We start from the raw sequence: 21,684 nt of genomic DNA on the forward strand, positions 1-21,684 counted from the left end.
TGGTCTTTTGGGGTCTTTTTTTTTATCACTTTGCTTCTTTTTCTTTATTGTATTCATGTTGTGTGTCACCATAGTTTATAACAGATCTCCCTGAGTTTCTCTTCAAATAAACACTTTGGTCCCATCTCTTTAAGCCTGGTGACGGGGTTGTGATGAGGACCAAGAAGGGGAACCATCAGAAGTGGTCAGAACCTTTCCGAGTGCTGCTCACCACCCAGGCTGCAGGGAAGGTTGCTGTGATAACCACCTGGTGCCGTGCCAGCGTTTGCAGGAAGGTCCTGAGTTAACAGACGACTCCTCCCCTGCGGCGCACCTGAAGAGGAATTTTTGGAATGAGCCTCACAGATTAAAGTTTTCTTCCTGATGAGGCTTTGACACAAAATGCTGTTTACGTCCTTGAGTACAGATCGTCTTACTGGAAAACAAGTGGCTGTGTTCACGTCCACTCAATGTTTTAAATACTTCCTGGAGCACATATCCAGATAAAAACATGGGTTAGGTTCAACAGAAATAATTAATAATTAGTTTTACATGCTCTCATTACTCAGATATTCATCAATATCACAAAAACACAACAGGTTTAAAAATAAAAGAGAATTTTTTTAGATGGATCATTACTCATCTGATTGTGTTTAAGCTCTGTTTTTAAGTTAAATACTCAGATCTGAACACTGAAGTCATTCAGAAACTACAGTAACTTTCTGGTTGTTAGTTTCCATATTTTTTTTACTCTTAATTCTAATACAGAGCAGAACTAACATAAGGCCTTTTGTTTTTTTATGTCAGGGTAACCCAGGTCAAGCAGATACGATCATAACGTGACAGGCAGGAAGAAACTGGTTAAATGTTATCTAACTTCTAAAGGAAGTTAGAAAGCATTCAACCAGTTTCTTCCTGCCTGTCCAGTTCCAGCTGTCAACCTTCCCAGGAGTGGACGTCCCAGCAAGGTCACCCCAAGGTCAGAAACCCAAGAGCTGCATCTCAGACTCTGCAGGCCTCAGTCAGCATGTTAAAGGTTAAAGGTCACCCCAAGGTCAGAAACCCAAGAGCTGCATCTCAGACTGCAGGCCTCAGTTAGTATGTTAAAGGTTAAAGGTCACCCCAAGGTCAGAAACCCAAGAGCTACATCTCAGACTCTGCAGGCCTCAGTCAGCATGTTAAAGGTTAAAGGTCACCCCAAGGTCAGAAACACAAGAGCTACATCTCAGACTCTGCAGGCCTCAGTCAGCGTGTTAAAGGTTAAAGGTCATGACAGCACAGTTAGAAACAGACTGAACAGGTATGGCTTGTGTGGAAGGGCTGCAGGAGAAAGCCTCTTCTCTCTAAAAAGAACATGGCAGCACAGCTTAGGTTTGCAAAGCTGCATCTGAACAAACCACAACACTTCTGGAACAATGTCCTTTGGACAGACCAGACCAAAGTGGAGATGTTTGCTGTGCTGTCTTCTCTTCGATCAGATATTCATTCACAGGTGAAAGCATCTCTCCCTGATCCAGCAGCCGGTGTGCTGCATCTCTTTAACCCTCTGTAGTGTAAGGCCTTTCAGAGACTTTGAGGCAGTTGTCAACACCTTGACATTTTCAAGTATTTCAACTAACTGTAAACATCTATGCAAAAGTGACACATATGGTTGTATTCTGAAAAGCCTAACAAAAAATAATATGAGAGTAAAGTGAATGTAATACAAACAAGTTTTATTTAAATTGAGGGGAAACACAACTGTACAAATAACAGGTTTTAGAGGTCTTCAAACAGTGCAAGAAAACACACTATAAATATATCTAGCCAAGACTTTTGAAGGTTGAACCTTGTAAACAAAAGTGCTGGCTGCATAAAAGTAAAAAGTGCAGTCAGAAATGTTTTGATGTTTCCACACAAGCTGTAAAAAAGTAATTGTAACTCAAGGCAGTGTCTCTGTTAGCTGAATCCTAATTAGATGGGTGTGTAACACCCCTGATTGCCCCCACCCCCCTGTCATTCTCCATGTTTATGCTGGCTGAATGGGGCGTGTTCTCACCTGTGAATAGCCACTCAATCACCTGGTACTTAACATGTGAATAGCGATAGGTGTGGCCTAGGAGGCTGCTGCAGTCAGAGAGTACAGAAAATCCAAAGATTTCTTTTCACTCTCTTTAAAAAGGGCCAGCTATATAATTTTATTTTAATATATATATATTTGAAAAGTACAAGTTTCAAGGTTTTTAATGGTGTCACTTATATGTTTGAATGACAAAAACTCACAGAGTTACAGATGTGTTTTTGGAGAAGTGTCAAAAATCCCGCCGGCGGGTTCTTAGACTCCAGAGTGATAAGCCTGGTGACGGGGTTGTGATGAGGACCAAGAAGGGGAACCATCAGAAGTGGTCAGAACCTTTCCAAGTGCTGCTCACCACCCAGGCTGCAGGGAAGGTTGCTGTGATAACCACCTGGTGCCGTGCCAGCGTTTGCAGGAAGGTCCTGAGTTAACAGACGACTCCTCCCCTGCGGTGCACCTGAAGAGGAATTTTTGGAATGAGCCTCACAGATTAAAGTTTTCTTCCTGATGAGGCTTTGACACAAAATGCTGTTTACTTCCTTGAGTACAGATCGCACAGATCGCCTTACTGGAAAACAAGTGGCTGTGTTCACGTCCACTCAATGTTTTAATTACTTCCTGGAGCACATATCCAGAAAAAAGCATGGGTTAGGTTCAACAGAAATAATTAATAATTTGTTTTACATGCTCTCATTACTCAGATATTCATCAATATCACAAAAACACAACAGGTTTAAAAATAAAAGAGAATTTTTTTATATGGATCATTACTCATCTGATTGTGTTTAAGCTCTGTTTTTAAGTTAAATACTCAGATCTGAACACTGAAGTCATTCAGAAACTACAGTAACTTTCTGGTTGTTAGTTTCCATATTTTTTTTACTCTTAATTCTAATACAGAGCAGAACTTACATAAGGCCTTTTGTTTTTTTATGTCAGGGTAACCCAGGTCAAACAGATACGATCATAACGTGACAGGCAGGAAGAAACTGGTTAAATGTTATCTAACTTCTAAAGGAAGTTAGAAAGCATTCAACCAGTTTCTTCCTGCCTGTCAAGTTCCAGCTGTCAATCTTCCCAGGAGTGGACGTCCCAGCAAGGTCACCCCAAGGTCAGAAACCCAAAGAGCTGCATCTCAGACTCTTCAGGCCTCAGTTAGCATGTTAAAGGTTAAAGGTCACCCCAAGGTCAGAAACACAAGAGCTACATCTCAGACTCTGCAGGCCTCAGTCAGCGTGTTAAAGGTTAAAGGTCATGACAGCACAGTTAGAAACAGACTGAACAGGTATGGCTTGTGTGGAAGGGCTGCAGGAGAAAGCCTCTTCTCTGTAAAAAGAACATGGCAGCATAGCTTAGGTTTGCAAAGCTGCATCTGAACAAACCACAACACTTCTGGAACAATGTCCTTTGGACAGAGCAGACCAAAGTGGAGATGTTTGCTCATCATGCACAGCAGCACGTTTGGAGGAAACCAAACACAGCATATCAGCACAAACACCCCACACCAGCTGTCAAGCACGGTGGTGGAGGGCTGATGATCTGGGCTTGTTCTGCAGCCACAGGACCTGGGCACCTTGCAGTCATTGGGCCTCATGCAACAACGTTCGTACGCACAGATTTGTTCTTAAATCGTGCATACGAGTGATTTAAGAGAATTTGCGCATTCACCAATCTTTTTGTATTTTACGTTTTCTTTCAGGTTACGAACAGAATTACGAGTGATCCAGACCTGTCGTAGGAGTTTCGTAAAATATTCCGCTGTCATTCCAATCAAGTTAGCTTGACTAATGGATTGTATATTTAATTACTTTGAAGCAAAATATATACATTATACCCCATAATGATGCTGACATTATTCTGTTTGACTTAAATTATGTACTAATTGAAGGTTAATTGACTCTGTATATAACAAGGTCAATGGGAAGCGTAACCAGCTGACTTGCTACTTTTGGATGCATTAGCGCGCCAGGCTCTTGGAGGGGAGCGTGTGTTCCGAGAACGTGTAGATATCCTTGCGGAGACAGACGAATGGCTGACATTGTGATTAAGATTCCCAAGGACTTTGCTGCTACAAATATGCAGCTTGCTAGAACTCCATAGAGAAACACGCCGATCAAACCCAATTCCACCACACGTCCAGGTCCTCACCACCCTTGGATTTTTGGCCACTGGAACCTTTCAGAGGGAGATTGGAGACAGATCGTGGGTGTCCCAGTCCTGGCTGGACTGCCAAACATAATCGGAGCAATAGACTACACACACATACGCATCAAAGCACCCGTGCTGTTGTGGAGCGCACTGAGCTGAAGGCAAACTCCTCTACAGCCCAAAGAAGGCATGCCAGATTTTTACAATTTTGCCATGAACGAGGGTCTCCTACTACCTGAACCAGCCCAGGCAGACCAGAAGGTGTGGTGCCAGGAGACCCCCCTCATGGACCACCCATCAAAGAGCCATCATGATGACGCAACAACTGATTGCACGGGTTTAGTTGCAGTCATCGAACGCCTGGCCATGGCGAGATGTTTTGTTTTTTTTTAAGCTATTTTCATATTAAACCATTTCTTTTTTATTTCGGTGACACAGAGTTAACAGCACTCGTAATTGCTTCCCATTTCTTGGCTTTAGCAGGTCCCGTAATTCCACTGCTGACACTGCTAAAAAGGACAGATTTTCCAGCTGTCCTCCCTCGGACCGTCCTTAGAATCTGCCATCCGGGTCACGGCACTATTTGTTAGATTCGATTGTTTCGATGGCAGCTCAAGAACAAGCCAGAGGAATCTCAAGTAAAATAAAGTGTTTAATGGTGGTCACATGTCAAAGCATATCAGCGCTGGGCTCAGTGGAACAGAGCTCCCGCAGGAAGTCCGTCAGACTGAGTCCCGACTTCCGGTTATCATTTGCATTTATAGCCTCACAGGTTGGACTACTAAACTCCAGATCAGGAAGCTCCGCCCCTTCAGCCTCCTCTGGAACAGCTGACCAGTCTGTACCGCCTCAGCTTCAAGGAACAACATCTACAGGTACATCCACATGCTGTGTCTGATAGATTAAAGCTTGTATAAAATCAGTTTATATCCTCAATCTGAATCATGATGGTAACTCATCTGTAGATTGAGGCTCCTGTTGTGGGATCTGACAGTATCAGCCAGATGAGTCTTTTCCACAGTCGTGGGATCTTGTTTATAAAGGGATGCTTGTGTGTCCTGATGGACCTCATCATCAAAGAGCTTTGTACTCATAATGAATACCATAATCCCCAATGTTGTAATCTTCTATGTTCTTCTAAAACTTCTGCAGATGTGCTGCTGATTGTGGGTCTGACTCTGGGCTTCGTAGTCGTCCTGTTATCGGTGGCTCTGCTGCTGTTCTGCAGGAGAAGATCTTCTAAACCTCTGAAAGGTGAGGCATCAGGACACAGATTCATACCCGAGCCAATTCGGAACCCAGACATCCCCCTCCTGAGCAACACTCTCCAGCTCCTCGGGGTCCTGTGACATTTCTAGGCCAGAAGGGATGCATAAGCACCTCCAACGGGTTCTGGATCTGCCCCGGGGCTTCATCCCAACTGGACTTGGTCTGAAAACCTCCAAAGGAAGGAAACCAGGGGGCATCCCTGATTTGATGCACGAACCACAATGTGGAGGAGCAGCAGCTCTACTCCAAGCTCCCTCCAGATGGTGTAGCTCCTCCCCCCGGATGGTGAGGCTCCTCCCCCTGGATGGTTTAGCTCCTCCCCCTATCTCTAAGGCTGAGTCCCGCCCCCCCTCTGAAGGAAACTCATTTTAGCCGCTTGTATCCTCGACCTCATTCTTTGGGTCTCTACCCAGATCTGTGCCCACAGGTGAGGGTTGGAACAAAGATGGAGCAGCAACCTGAAAGCTTCTCCTTCCGGCTCAGCTCCCTCTTCACCACAACGGACCAGAGCAGCGCCCTCATTACTGCTGACGGTGTCTGTCTGTCTGTGTGTAACTTCCCATCACTCGCAAACAAGACCCTGAGATACTTAAACTCTTTCTCTTGAGGCAGGGACCCATCTCCAGGTCACTATGTCATTACCCACATGGACATTGAAGTCCCCAGGAGAATGAAGGAATCTCTAGTATGCACCCCACCCAGGACACCACCTAAGGACTCCAATAAGGCCCGATACTCCGAACTCGTTCTGACTGTATCGGAGGATTCCCTCCTGCGATCTGTAGCTACAGGAAGGTGACCCTCTCACTCTGAGCTCCAACACTGAGTCGCTCAGCTGGGGGCTTGTGAGTATCCTCACACCTGCCGAACACCTCTCTCTCTGGGCAACTCCAGAGTATGAGAGGGTATAGTTGGTATAGTTGTGGAGGTAAGCCCAACTACACTATATCGCCAAAAGTATTTACTACCTCGTCCAAATAATCAAATGCAGGTGTTCCAATCACTTCTATAGCCACAGGTGTATAAGTTCAAGCACCTAGGCATGCAGACTGCCTCTGTAACATCTGTGCAACAAGTCCAGTTGTGAAATTTCCTCCCTACTAAATATTCCACAGTCAGCTGTCAGTGGTATTATAACAAAGGGGAAGCGATTGGGAACGACAGCAGCTCAGCCAGGAAGTGGTCGGCCAGGTAAAATGACAGAGCGGGGTCAGAGGATGCTGAAGGCTCATAGTGCGCAGAGGTCGCCAACTTTCTGCAGAGTCGGTCGCTACAGACCTCCAGACTTCATGTGGCCTTCAGATTAGCTCGAGAACAGTGCATGGAGAGCTTCATGGAACGGGTTTCCATGGCAACTGCATCCAAGCCATACATCACCAAGTGCAATGCAAAGCGTCGGATGCAGCGGTGTAAAGCACGCCGCCGCTGGACTCAGAGCAGTGGAGACGCGTTCTCTGGAGTGACCAATCATACGCTTCTCCATCTGGCAATCTGAGGAGGAGTCTGGGTTTGGCAGTTGCCATGGGAACGGTGCTTGTCTGGCTGCATTGTGCCGAGTGTAAAGCTTGGTGGAGGGGGGATTATGGTGTGGGGTTGTTCTTCAGGAGCTGGGCTTGGCCCCTTAGTTCCATTGAAAGGAACTCTGAATGCTTCAGCATACCAAGAGATTTTGGACCGTTTCATGCTCCCAACTCTGGGGAAACAGATTGGGGAAACAGTTTGTGGAAACAGTTTGGGGAAACAGTTTGGGGGAACAGTTTGGGGGAAACAGTTTTGGCAAACAGTTTGGGGAAACAGTTTGGGGGAACAGTTTGGGGGAAACAGTTTTGGGAAACAGTTTGGGGAAACAGTTTGGGGAAACAGTTTGGGGAAACAGTTTGGGGAAACAGTTTGGGGAAACAGTTTGGGGATGGCCCCTTCCTGTTCCAAAATGACTGCGCATCAGTGCACAAAGCAAGGTCCATAAAGGATGAGCCAGTTTGGTGTGGAAGAACCTGACCGGCCTGCAGAGTCCTGACCTCAACCCGATAGAACACTTTTGGCAATATAGTGTACATCTAGTTGGTGCTACTCCACCTCACACAGCAGCTCAGGTCTTTCCCCGTCGGCGATATGACGTTCGACGTGCTGGCGAGCCCCTCCTCCCGGCCAGGCTCCAGAGGGGTGCCCTGGTGTCGGTTTTCCTGGTTACTCCATTGAGGCCTTTGCCTCTCTTTCTGTCTGACCCCTCCTCCGAGACAAATTTGCCTGGGTATACCCCACCAGGGGCTAATACCCCCCCAACAACACAACTCTCAGGAATCAAGGGGGTACTCAAACTCCTCCACCCCGATGAGATACAGATTCTTTGGTGGAGAATCCCGTTATTAGCATTTGAAGCCATCCATCCATCCATTCTATACCCGCTGAATTCGTCGGTCGGGTCACGGGGGGGGGGGGGGGGGGCTGGAGCCTATCCCAGCTATTGATTTGAAGCCAAATCATTAAAAATCTAGATTTCTTTCTCCTTCTTTCTCCCTTTTTTCCACAGATGTTTGTGGGGTAATACAACCTGGACCAACAGTTTCTATAGTGTGTGAGAATCGGAGGCTTTCCACAGGGATTAAATGTGTCACGTCCATGGGGGTTTTTGCCATGTTTTTAGTTTTTGTCTAGTTTTTTAGTTTTGTCATGTTTTGGTTTTCTCCCATGGCTAGTTTCTTAGTTGAGGTCTTGTATTTAGTTTTGCCATTGTTTTCCACACAGTTTCTGTTTGCTCTCCCATCACATTCATTCAAGCCACCTGTAGTATTATCATCAGCTGCACTCACTCACCAATCACCCTCCACAGTATTTAGGCTCCCGGTTTGTTCATGCACTTTGTCAGATCCTTGCACAACCCAAGTCTAGTCTCGTCTCGTCTCGTCTCGTCTCGTCTCGTCTCGTCTCGTCTCGTCTCGTCTCGTCTCGTCTCGTCTCGTCTCGTCTCGTCTCGTCTAGTCTAGCCCTAGGCTAGCCAAGCCAAGCCTAGCCAAGCCTAGCCCAGCGCTAGCCATAGCCATGTTTTGGTTTCCCACAGTCTAGTTTTGTCATTCAGCTCAGCCGCGCTTTGTTTTTACCTTGTTTGAATTAATAAGTGTCCTTCCATGCCTCGCACCCACCTTTCTGACAAAATGTTAGACTCTTACAACAAGACTCTTACTCTTACAACAAGAGTCCTAAAATGACTTTGATGCTGAACAAAATTTTAAAAAGGTGGTTATTTTTCAGGAAGTTTAAGAAACTAAAATGTGTTTGTGTCTTTCAGGTCCTGGTGAGCAAACAGTGCACGACACCAACACTGAGGTGAGTTTGAGGAACTTAAGAGACATTTTTAGTGTTTGTGAAGCTTCTTGAAATGATCACATAACTAATTCCTCTTTTGAATACCAATGAAACGTGTCAGGGTGAGAGAAAGGACAAACGGAGATCTCCTCCTGCAGAAATCTCCACAGTTTACTCTTGTGCCACGTTCATCAAATCAACTGGAGCTGAAACCAGTGACGACTACAGCCTCGCCATGGCAGTCAGTCCTCAACACAAAGTAAGCAAAGGGTGCAGCTTGAGCTGCATTCTGTAAAAAAAAAGATTTCTTCATCAGCTGTCAGCCATTTTATTCATGCAACAGTCAGTTTCCAGCCTGTTCTGATGCCCAGACGGTCAGATTCTGTCATTCCACCGAAGGTCCGGTCCTCTCAAACACGTGCACAACACACACGTGCACTTCTTCTCCATCCTCCTGCCTGTGAGCTACTTTAACTGTTCTGTGGAGGAGAGGCCACAGGACGGCCTCTAAGTGAGGATGCACAGCTGTGTCCTTTTGCAAAAGTGTTTTTGGCTTCTGTATAAAACAGGAAGTGTCATTTTAATTCTGTGTTAAAAAGGAAATGTGTAGATCTTCACAAATACCTGGACGGGTGATTGCAGCTATTTTACAACAAGCCTGAGCAATAAACTCCTTTTTATCAGCTAATATTTTAGTAGATATGAAAGTTAAATGATACACTTCTACATAATCTGATGCTGCATTCGATGACTTGTTTGCAACGACCCCGACAGAACAACATGGTAAGCTCACAGTTTGTCCTTTTTCAGAGAAGCAGCTGGTGTGAAATGGACTAACATGTTGGTCAAACGGTGACTTCCTCTCCGGCAGTGTGCAGAGCAACAGAAGCACTTCCTTTTCTGTCATCACTTCTGCAGGTGGTCCGACCGCTGATGATGTAATCACAGCTGAAACCGTGAGAAGACGCAGTTGTGCCGTCTCCACGAAAAACTTTAGCACTTCGGAAACATCCGCTGTAACTGAAACTTCTGAAATTTCTGAAGAAATTTTGATGGGTGCCAATCTACTGCCCGCCCTATCAACAAACCCTTTAGTTGAGTTGAAGCTGAGAGTCTCCTGTCACATATAAACTTTGAATGAGGTCTCTGTGATGTTGTATGGCTGAGTTAAGGCCTCCAAAACAGGGCAGTTTTTGTAATTTTTGGCTCCACATTTTTCCCATTTTGCCAGAATTCCTTTCGACTGAGAGCCAAATGTAATAGCTCACCGATCGAGGTCGTTGCGCACGCGGCGGTGGGCTTTTTATGTCGGTCGGACCATCGGTGCTAGACTAGTTGTGCAACGAAATTCATGGCGGAAACAGGAAAATAATAAGAGTCTGGCAACAGAATAATATGTGTGTCTAATGCCTTCGGCATTGGCACCCATAACAAGTCTTCGTGGTGTGTTTGAGGTCCACATTGGAAATTCTAAAATCCAAAGCAAACGCCAACAGTAAAATGTTTGGAAAGCTGTTATAATTGAGCAATGACATCACCTTTTTGGGCTTTTTGAGTCCCTGTCCCTACCCTCTCTCCTCGACTCGCCAGCCTGCATCATGAGTAGAGGTTTTAGCTCTTCAGATATGATATGAAGGCAAAGCGTCCTTCTGAGTTACTTAAAAACCGACCGTGGGACATTCAGACTTCGATAGCAAACATATGTGAAGCTTTTACTCATGAAGCTGTTTGATAAACACAGAATAAAAGAGGTGCAGCCGTTCAGGAGTTGAACAGCACGTAGGCTTTAAACATGAAAAACAAGCTGAATTCATCCATCAGCTGTACCTGCTGCGTTCTGCATCATCTTGGAGCATTTAACCTCCACATAGAGGCCTGATGTTGCTTTGGGGCTGCAGAACGTTCTTTAATGGGTCTCACACCATCATCTACCTGACATGTGTTTACACTTTAAGAGATTTGACTTATTTTAAATCACTTGATTCATTTTTCTTTTTTTCTGCGATGGAAAAAAGTTTTAACGTCACATCATTGAAAAAAATCTCAGCCATGAAAGCTAAAAGGTATTCAGCAACGTGTAACCCATTTACACAGAGGATTCTTTTATGTGAATTCATGTTGATACATTGTGTGAATGTATGAATGAATAAAAGTTTAGTCGGGGATGAAATGCTTATACTTGTGTTTATGAGGCATATTTCATTATTTCACAGCTTTAAAAGAGACAGAAACAACCTGTATCTGCCATCTGCCAAATGATCATTTTTAACCTGTGAGCATGAAAGTCTTTTCAGTTTCTTCAGGTTTTGCCTGTGAAGTTAAAGAGAAAGAACTGAGGTGGGGATAGTGATGGGACCTCTGTCTCTTCTCAGAGCAAAGCACTGTTTTCACTTGTGATTATATAATTCAATTTGATTTTATCTATAGAGCGCCAACTCACAGCAAATGTCATCTCAATCCTTAAAGATACAGTCTACGATGAAAACCAGTAATCATACCGAGCCTTATGATTTTTAAAGATATGAAGATTTTACATGATGTTTGATGGTGAAGGTGCAAACATGATGCACATTCCTGTTTCAGTACAAACTCTGAGCACAGTGAAACTGACCCTTGTGCATAAAAATCCTGGATGTTCTGATCATCCATCCACCTGTTTCCCTCTCACCCTCCTTATGAAAGCTGTAGTTCATGCTACTGAAATGTCTCCAGGTTTTGACTCTGTGATCTGAGCCGTTCCTGCATTCCTTCGTCTCTGCCCTCAGACTTTACTGTTTCACTGCAGCCTGATGGTGTGATCACCATGATCATCATCATTCATGGGGAAGTGGAATTAATTTGTCTGACTCGACATGGAAAAGCCCAATGCTAAAGCAGCTTTAAACAGAAGTAACAGGACAAGTAAATCAACTAACACTGAGGTTTCTTTTCTCTTTTCAGTGCTGGCAGCATCATCTTTGCTGACGTGTTCAGGTCAATACACATTTCATTCTGTTCTGTAAAACCAAGCCATTGTGAGGCACAGGAGGGAATCCAAACTTTTTACACTTAATCAAGCTTTGTTTTGACTCTATAAGTAACTTTAATGCATGCCATGTTATTCAGAGTTGTATAGTTTACAATGAAATGCTGAGGGAGGCGACTCTTAACCCAGAAAGTGGAGATCTGACCTTTTGATCTGTTATCTTGTCAGCAGTCTTTGTTGATGCAGCTCCCTCCACCATTTAATGAAATAAATATTTCTACATGTATTTATTTATATCAACCTGAAAAGAAAGTGTAGGTGAGAGAGCTGCTTCAGCACCATAACCAACAGATTTTCTCTTTTATGGAGTAACTATTCACCAAACATTTTGCTTTTCATTCCAGGTTTTGCCGGAGCCGAAGAACCGTTTCCCTTCGCTGGGACCGCCATAACCACAGAGAGAGTGATCACCTGCGATGACAGTCACAATGTCCAGCGCATGAGCTGCGGTACGACTGAGCAGCTCCAGCACACTCAAAAGTTTGCTGGAAAACAAGTCGAAGTGAACAAGTCGATTCTATTCTTACTTCTCATCTTATCTTAGATAGACTGATAGATAGATTCTTACTCCTTATTTAGCTCACTTCCTGTTTTATTTTGTAGTATTTACTCCCTCAGTATATTAACTCCTTGGTTTCAGTTATTCCCTGTCGGATCACTGTTTCATGTCCATGTCTCAGGCCTTGTTTTTCTAGTGTTTTTACTATGGTTTTGGATCATCAGGAGCTCCTCTGGCCGACCTCCCGGATGACCTCCTGGTTGTCCATCAGAACATAAGAAACCCCGAAACATAGGAAAATGCAAAACACAAAATACATGAATCATAGATATATAAATAGACTGATGGTGCTTGGTGCTTTATACAGGCCAAAAAGTTTAACATTTCTGCATCTTTCAGGAAAAAACAGTAAAGTGTTTATTAATCCAGCTGAATTCCCAGTAAAGCTGCTCTGATTCACATATTTTTCTGTTTCTTTTCTCAAAACTTGGACTAAAATCAGCCCATTAGGACTACGTGTCAGCTCACTTAAAGCATTTCCAGACTGTCGCTCTGCTCTAATAAAATCCTGATTTTATAACCACAGAATCAGCATTAAAGCAGCTTAAAAACAGCGTCTGTGCAGAGAACTCAGCTGAACTCACATGGACCAGGAGCTGCCTCTGTCTGTCTGAAAGAAACTGAGGCTGATGTAAAACCAGGAAGCTTAGATGTTGGATTTCTTGATAAAACATAAATGAAACATACACAGTTATTATTTCTATACGTTATTTAAGGGGTCGTATCAAATCAAATCAAATTTATTTATATAGCACATTTCATGTACAAACAATTCAAAGTGCTTTACATAAAATAAAAGCATTGCAGCAGGGAGTGGAAGAAGCATTACAAATACATAAAAGAATATAAAGAGAAACAAATAAAATAATTTAAATGAATTTAAAAACAATTTAAAATTTTTGAAAAAAATTTAAAAACATTGAAAATGTGTCTCTTTATAGATTTATTTATAGGCTATATTTATTCTTTCGTCCACATTAATGCGGGCCCTACGACCGACTCGATGAGTTTTCGCGGGCTATTACTTTTATTGAAGATTGGAGTTACCATGGCGACGTAATAAGCAAAAAACAGCCCCCCAAAGCCCCCCTAGGAATAAACAGGGGGATGACCTGGAAAAATCATAAAAAACCAAAAATTTTGAGCAGTTACTGTGTCATCATGCATTAACCTAGAAACGCCATTCAAATGTCAGTTTGTAGATACGTCCGTGCTGTGTTCAGAAGTGAAGACGCCATGTCGATACCTGCTACGGATTTCTCTCATTGGTCTGAAGCAGGCCAATAGCGATAGCTGCACAGTGATCACAACACAGTGTAGCGAGTGTCGGGACAGAGAGGGCTACGTTCAAGTGTCAAACAAGTATCGGAAATGGTATCGGTACCCTATTTGTTGGTACTCACCGATACCGATACCACCATTTTAGTGCCGATCAGGGCCCCGCCCGATACTGGTATCGGTATCGGTGCAACACTAGTGCAAACAGATTGATCTGATGTCAAAAAGATAAAGTGGTTTAACTGCTTGAAAAGCAACATGTTTAAGCTTCATAAAATCAGCTTTCATGCTCCGTGTTCAACCAAGCAAACGAACAAAGAACTTTGCCTTTGCCGCCTCTCTTGGCCTGGTAAAAAACCATTAGCCCTCCCAGGTGCCTGCTCACCTGTGACTGCCTGCCCATCGAATAAAACTCTCCCAGTGTGCCCCAGCTAACCAGTGCCTTCAAAATGAAAGCATAGTTAAATACCCAAATTAACTCAAACTATACTAAATATCATAAACAACCAAAAAAGGTGCATTCCCCAAACTAAACCCCCAAAAGGTAACTAAATAATAAGTGAGCCAAATATTACAAAATAACAAATAGCTCCGACAGGCCTTTTATGGAAACCAGGTAGTGTTAAACAGAGCCATGAGGTCACATTTATTTTCTATATTAACCAGAAACGAAAGACTTTTCAAGTTAACCTTTATTGGTCAAAAACAGTTTCCAATCATGAGAATCAACTTTCTCTGGAAGCTGGTATTTCAGATTGACCCCGACTCACGTTGGTGTTTGGAAGTGACTCTGCTGTAAAGATATAAAAGCTGCTGACAGCACAGAGAGCTCTGCTGATTTCTGGGATCCGTTAGTGGCTGAACTTCCACACAAACACATGTTGATCTGCACAGTGTGATTAAACAAGCTGCTAAGTTTACACTGGTGGTAATGCTCATACCACCAGGTGGCAGCAATGTACTGAAGCTGCTTTAAAATGTGTGTGGGGCTGTGACATGAGATGCTGCTGGGGTAGAAGTTGGAGAAGCTTCAAAAAGAATGAGAGCGATGCTAACTGCTCCACAACCTGAACCAAAGGCTCGGACACCAACACAGCTGAGGATCAGCTGCAACAATCACAGCTGAATATGAGCTCTAGCTTGACTTTTGTAGTTCCACCGCATAACTTTGTGAGCTACACAGCTTGACATGCTAACATTTACAGTTCATGTCTGAGCAAATATAAGAAATCTGACTGAACTGCAAACCTAGTTATGGTTCTAAGCTGTCATGGAAAGATTTGATGAAATGTGAAGCCCACTAACATCTGGTGTTGTTGAGTATTACAGGAAAATGATCAGAATTCAGTCCCGCATCAAGTGACTCTGCAGTGTTCGGGGGTATTTATGGGCTCTGGCTCTGATCAGCATTACTTCTAACCCAACACCTGGATGCTTACGCCAGTTTTCAATGAGAATGCTGCTCATGGAGCAGCAAGAGTGGGCGTAGTTCACTTTTTCTGCACAGAAAAGACGTGTTTAGTGACCACAGCGTCCCACATGGAGGGTTTGAACCGGGACAGCAATGACTTAGGGACAAAACTAAACGTGATTGGTCAGTTTTACTGGCTCAGTTGTGATGGAGATATTCATCATGTGACTCAACTCAGTGAACACCATGAAGTGTGATGTCAGGTTGTCATGGTCCGTGTTTTTCTGCGTTGGTTTAATAGTTCCTTTCTTATGTTTCGTATTCTAGTCCATTTCTGTCAGTTATTTATCTCATTGTATATCTTTTTATTTAATTCCTCCGCATGTTTCCTAAAAAGCTGCTGAAGACATGATTATTTCCATCAAACCACATTCACAGTGTGTTAACAAAAGGTTTTTCTGCCACATTTTGGTGCTGATTTCTTCTGACTGAAATTCAGTTTTTACCTGGTCTTTTGCAGCTCCTGCCATTTGAGGACATCAGCGAAAAGAAGATGACATCATCAAATTCATGCTTTAAATTCGATCTATATTGAATCAATAATCAACCAATCGAATCCTGAAGAAATCCAAATACACCATTTAGAACAAAGTTCACTTTGTAGCTGTTGGGAGACGAGGCCGGTGACGTTTGGACCACAGTGTTAATACACATGTGATTAGATAGTATTGATTTTCTTTAATATGACTCTAATTGTAACACTGATTCAATATCCTTTGTGATTTTTATCAACTCGTCTTTTTCTTTTGTTCTGTTATTCTGCGTCAGTTTTCTTTGAGCTACATGAATAAACTTTCCTTTCATTTACAGCTTGCAGTCTCGTGGTATTATATCATTATCTGACTTGTTAAACACTGAAGCCAGACTGAGGTGCAAACAGATTGATCTGATGTCAAAGAGATAAAGTGGTTTAACTGCTTGAAAAGCAACATGTTTAGGCTTTATAAAATCAGCTTTCATGCTCCGTGTTCGTGAACATGTTTCTGGTCAGAGATGTGAAACTTGGAGTTCTGTTGTTGGATGCAGCATTACTGGGAGGGAAACATGTGACAGGTGCCTCCTCCTTACCATAGAGTTCCACTTTAAACTAGATTAAACAATACTTAAGTATCAGCACACTGCAGGAGTCTTAAGCCAACCCTTGTTAAAACCCATTTTTATTCCCTGGCTTTTAACCCAGCATGAAACTCTGTTTCTGTTATTGTTTTAATATTGTTTTTGTTTATTATTGTTTTTACAATGTTCTTATGTTTTATGCCTTATATTTTGTGTTTTTCCTCATGTACAGCACTTTGTTTCAGCCACAGCTGTTTTAAAGGGCTTTATAAATAAAGTTGAGTTGAGATAACTGTAGATAGCTGAACCATGTTACCTGTTACCTATCCACTTCGTGCCCTGTGGCACATAAGGCCTTCACAGAGCACTTCCACTTCTCCTGGTCAGCTGCTGCAGTCCTCGCTTCAGCCCATGATGTCCATCCTAGCTCTTTCCTTTCTTTCTCCACAGTACGTCTCCAGGTGGTCTTTGGTCTTCCTTTTCTTCTTTTCCCTTCTGGTGCCCAGGTCATTGCTATATTGCAGTCGTTGTTGTGGTCCTGCCGTAATATGTGTCCAATCATTTTCCATCTACGTAGCTCCACTTCTTCACTCAAAGCCTTCACCTCAGCTCTTTCTAGCAGGTCTTCAGTTCTGACGTGGTCTTGCCAATGTATACGGAGTATTCTGCGTAGGCATCTATTATGGAACACATCTACTGCTTTGTTATCTCCTTTGTTCATTTTCCATGTTTCACATCCGTACAGCATGACTGGCACTACTAGCGCCTTGAAAAGTCTTAGTTTTGTTCTCCTTGTGATGCTGTTGGAGCTCCAGATCTTCTTGAGTCTGATGAAAGCACCTCTTGCTTTTGGTAGTCGGTTCTTCAGGTCTTTCATTCCGCCTCCCTCTTTACAAACTGTGGCTCCCAAGTATGTGAACTGCTCCACCTCTTCAATGTCTTTTCCATTGATCTGGATTCTTTCCTGGTTGCTTGCGTTAATCCTCATTGTTTTAGTTTTTTGTGTGTTAATCTTTAGACCCACTCGCCTGGCCTCTTCATCCAACCGTGTTGTTTTATTCTGAATTTGTTGTTTTGTTAATGCTAGAACCATGTAAACATGAATATAAACCCAGAAACAGAGTTTGTTCAGTTCTAAGCAGCTTTAGAGTGAATATCTGCTCTGAGCTCCTTTATTCTCCAACACAGCCTGAACCCTCTCTACATTTTCAATGCTTTGCGGATGATACTCAGCTGTACTTATCTATGAAACCAATCAGTTGGTTAGAACACAAGCCAACACATAAAGTCATATCTTCAAACTCTTTCCTGCAGGAGCAGGAGATGTATATCCAAAGCTTTGATTTTAGGAGCAGATGTTCGCAAGTCTCTCCAGAGAGAGAAACAAAACAGACTAAAGAAATATTGTGTGTATATATATATATATATATATATATATATATATATATATAGTAATACACATGGGTGTCGCCCCCGTGGGGGATGGGGGTGTTTGGACACCCCCACTTTTACAGCAAGATGATTTCACCCCCCCCACACACACACATTTTCCAAAGGTAAACCCGTTTGCCCCATGGATGTATTATATTAACGGTTTGCCGACCCTCATAGTGCACCAACATACAATGTGTTTTAAAGACCCTGTACCCTCTTTAGAATAATTCCATCCAGATTTGAGCAGTCTAACTATTGTAGTTTCCATATAGGACCTAGTTTAGGGCGATCAGAATATTTTTAAAAAAGCAGTAAAATGGCCCTGTTCTGCATTTTTACAAATCAGAAAAAGGTTTCACAAATCCCAAACAAGGTTTTAATGAATCTACAGCCTCTTTAGAATAATTCCATCCAGATTTGAGCAGTGTAACTATTGTAGTTTCCATACAGAACCTAGTTTAGGCCGATCAAAATGCAAAAATGCAGTGAAATGGCCCTTTATGTCCATCCATTTAATTTGCGAATTGGATGCTAACTTCAGCGTGGTGTCTATGGGCTTGATGTGGCGCTCATGTGCCACCCCTGGAACACCCCCACATTTAAAATCACTGCTCCACCCCTGGTAATACACTTCTTTCAAAATGAGAGAAGTATATCTGTGAAAATTTATCAGGGAAATCAAAATCACTCCACTGTGCGGAGGAAAAAACAAATAACCTCTCCTAAAAAACAGAGGCACTTCTCTATGAAAATTTACAAAACAGAAATCACTCCAACTGGGAAAAAAACAATAACGCTATAAAATAAACTTACACTGTTACTTTAACAGCACTAATTTATCAAACTTTATCAAGAACAAAAAATCTCTCTTGAAGAGGAAAATACCAAAAGGCAATACTTGGAACGTGGCTGTGGTCAGGCTTGGAATAAAAGCGAGAGTGATGCACATGAGACGGACAGATACGACACACTGGCACAAGACGGGGGGAGACGCAGACTCTTATGCACACAGAGATAACAGGGAACAGGTGGAATCATTCATACCACAATCAGACCGGAGCACGAGAGGAAGAGTTAACCTTTCAGAATAAAACAGGAAATGACGAGACAAAAAACCCACTTGACCTCACCGCAGTGTGACACTCTTACTTGTTCTGGTTCCTGGTTTTCACGGCCTTTTGCACTCTTGTTTTCCTCTTATTTATCTGTACCTTTGGACTAAACCAAACTTTTACTTTCTGCTTCTTATCTGCTTTAACTGACCGCCTCCACATGTCTGACTGACCTGGGTCTTATTGCCCTGAGGGATCATCACAACTGAATAATTATCAAACTTTTGCAGAGCCCATCATCATCCAGTGTCACCATGTGCTAGAACTGCAGCCTCCCTGCAGTGTCTGGAAGTAGAAGGTGTGAAATGTTCTGACATGTGGGACTGAGACTGAGTTTTATGTGCAATTTTCAGCTTTGCTTCTGTTTGCAAATGTTCAATAACAGACTTCTGTCGTCACATTATCCTCGTGTGACTTTACAATTTCAATAAGTAAATATAAACCCGGGTTTAAAACGACAAACTCTGACAAATTCAAAGTTTTATCGTCTCTAATTTGAAGAGTGAGACCACAGAATAAGAAAAACATTCATCACTCTTCTGCCCTCTGCTTACAAACACTTTGTTACTTTATTTTATTATTATCATATTTTTCGTTTTTATGGCACCAAACAGACCAGGCCAAATTCCTCGTGATGTAAAAATTACTTGGCAATAAAACCTTTTCTGATTCTGATTCTGAATTCACTTATTGTGGCGTTTACAAGGTCTGTCCACCAGGGGGCAGCAGAGCTCACAGCTTCACAAATTTTATAGCAGGATGACACAGAGAAAGTCCTTCCGTTTAAACTAGGCAGGCTCCATGGATATCACATCCAGCATTTTTACACTCGTTTGAGCTGTAAAATAGATTATTGTTCATGAAGAAGTTGAAAGATGATATCCTTTCATTTTAAATCGGATGCTTAGTTGTTTTCTTTTGAGTTTCACCTTATCATTCTTCAGAAGACAGACACCACAAATCAATAGCATTTAGAGGCGGCTTTAATGCGCAGAATTAAATCTGACTGCGACTTGTTCCTCTGCTGTTTGGGGAAACTTTATGTATCGTGTGGCCAGGAACATCGACTGCACACACCCAGTAGCACAACCGTACAATCTCAGACATTTTTATTCAAAATTTTGATAGAAGTTGGAACAAAGAAGTTTTTAAAATGATAAAGTTTCCACCGAAATCGCTCTGGAATGACAGGGTGCGCTTCTTTTACTCAGCCGGGACTTAAACGGGTTAGAAGAGCCGATATTTATAGGACTCCGCCCTCCGCCGGCGTGTGGTGGCGTAGAAATAGTGCGAATCCAAATGTGATTGGCTGAAGGAATTTAGTACTCATGCTGCATTCAATGGTAACTAGAAATTCTGACTTTACAGTTTCACACCAGGAATAATCAAAGAAATTGTCTCAAGTTGTCCAATTGCCCAGTTGGTGACCTGGTTAAAGGAATATCAGCCCTTACTTCTGTGTTATGGTGGCTGAATATACGTAATGAACGTAAAATCTTTCTTAGATAATTGTTGATGTGATACAGTTTCAGATAAAGTACCTTTGACATGTCAGTGTTTTAACTTTTGTAAATCAGATTATTTGATATATGTTTATTGTTAGTTGCAAAGCCACAAATCAAACCTGGAGTCTGTTTCGGACATTCTTTGAGACTTTTTCCACTCTGCCACCTCTCCCCTCTGACCCCCCACCAGCACTCACGATCTGTGAAGAGGATGTTCTGTCAGTCTTTCACAGACAAAAGATCAGGAAGGCACCCGGCCCAGACGGTGTGTCACCTTCCTGCCTGAAGGTCTGCGCTGACCAACTGGCCCCCATCTTCACCCGGATCTTCAACAGATCCCTGGAGCTGTGCGAAGTCCCCTCATGCTTCAAACTCTCCACAATAATCCCGGTCCCCAAGAAACCCACCATCACAGGACTGAACGACTACAGGCCTGTTGCCCTCACATCTGTAGTCATGAAGTCCTTCGAGAGACTGGTGTTGGCGTACCTGAAGGACATTACAGACCCCCTGCTGGACCCCCTGCAGTTCGCCTACCGAGCGAACAGGTCAGCGGATGATGCCGTTAACATGGGACTGCACTACATCCTGCAACACCTCGACTCTGCAGGGACGTACGCCAGGATCCTGTTTGTCGACTTCGGTTCGGCGTTCAACACCATCGCCCCAGCCATCCTCCGCACCAAACTCACCCAGCTCACTGTGCCCTCCTCCACCTGTCAGTGGATTACAAACTTCCTGACTGACGGGAAGCAGCAGGTGAGGCTGAGGAGCATCACATCCAGCACCCGGACCATCAGCACAGGTGCCCCCCAGGGGTGTGTACTCTCCCCACTGCTCTTCTCCCTTTACACCAACGACTGCACCTCAAGAGACCCGTCTGTTAAACTCCTGAAGTTTGCAGATGACACAACAGTCATCGGCCTCATCCGGGACGGTGATGAGTCTGCATACAGACGGGAGGTTGAACGGCTGGTCTGCTGGTGTGGTCAGAACAATCTGGAGCTGAACACGCTAAAAACCGTGGAGATGACAGTGGACTTTAGGAGAAGCCCCCCCACTCTTCCACCCATCACCATCACCAACAACGCAGTGTCTGCTGTGGAATCCTTCAGGTTTCTGGGCCCCACAATCTCTCAGGACCTGAAGTGGGAGACCAACACAGTCACTACCATCAAAAAGGCCCAGCAGAGGTTGTACTTCCTGCGGCAGCTCAGGAAGCTCAACCTACCTAAGGAGCTGCTGATCCAGTTTTACACCGCCATTGTTCAGTCTGTTCTCTGTTCATCCATCACCGTTTGGTTCGGATCAACCACCAAACAGGAAAAAAACAGACTGCAACGGACAATAAGGTCTGCAGAGAAGATTATTGGTGTCAGCCTGCCCTCCATCCAGGATCTGTACCTGTCCAGAGTCAGGAAACGGGCAGGTTACATCTCTGCAGACCCATCACACCCTGGACACAAACTGTTTAAACTCCTCCCTTCTG

Source organism: Odontesthes bonariensis, chromosome 10 (genome assembly GCF_027942865.1).
Source record: "Odontesthes bonariensis isolate fOdoBon6 chromosome 10, fOdoBon6.hap1, whole genome shotgun sequence".
Lineage (NCBI taxonomy): Eukaryota > Metazoa > Chordata > Actinopteri > Atheriniformes > Atherinopsidae > Odontesthes > Odontesthes bonariensis.